The 388-nt window shown below is 35.8% G+C and overlaps 1 protein-coding gene across 1 annotated transcript in view; it reads left to right on the top strand.

The window, feature by feature from the left end:
- Positions 1-388, top strand: part of LOC109831732 (transcription factor HBP-1b(c38)-like) — a 16,248-nt gene that overhangs the window by 12,889 nt on the left and 2,971 nt on the right. The window lies entirely within an intron of this gene.

The following is a 388-nucleotide window of genomic DNA, read 5'->3' as shown; positions in this document are numbered from 1 at the left end:
AAAAATTATCTCACACACACACACAGAGAACACACAAAGCGCACATACCGAAGGGAAAAAGTTTGTCCCATTTTAAGATAACCCATTGGACAGAATCTTTTGTGCGAATTTCTGTTTAGGGAGTATAATGTCACTTAACCCTCCAACCTTTGGGGTTTGTCATAAAAGCCCCCAAACATTTCCATTTTTTTCAATGTACCCTTTAACTTTCAAGTTTCAACACTCTTTTTATAACCCCTGATTTTTTGAACATTCTTTTCAGAAAAACGATGTTAACCTGCAAGGGTTTCTTTTTTTTTTTGTTTTTTGTTTTTTTTTTGTTTTTTTTGGGTGTGTGTGTGTGTGGGGGGGGGGGGGGGGTGGTTTTTTTTTTTTTTTCCCTTTTTTT

The sequence above is a fragment of the Asparagus officinalis genome, chromosome 2 (genome assembly GCF_001876935.1).
Source record: "Asparagus officinalis chromosome 2, Aspof.V1, whole genome shotgun sequence".
Classification (NCBI taxonomy): Eukaryota; Viridiplantae; Streptophyta; class Magnoliopsida; order Asparagales; family Asparagaceae; genus Asparagus; species Asparagus officinalis.
The sequence above is the reverse complement of the archived record's forward strand: the minus strand, read 5'-3'. Positions and strand labels throughout refer to the sequence as shown.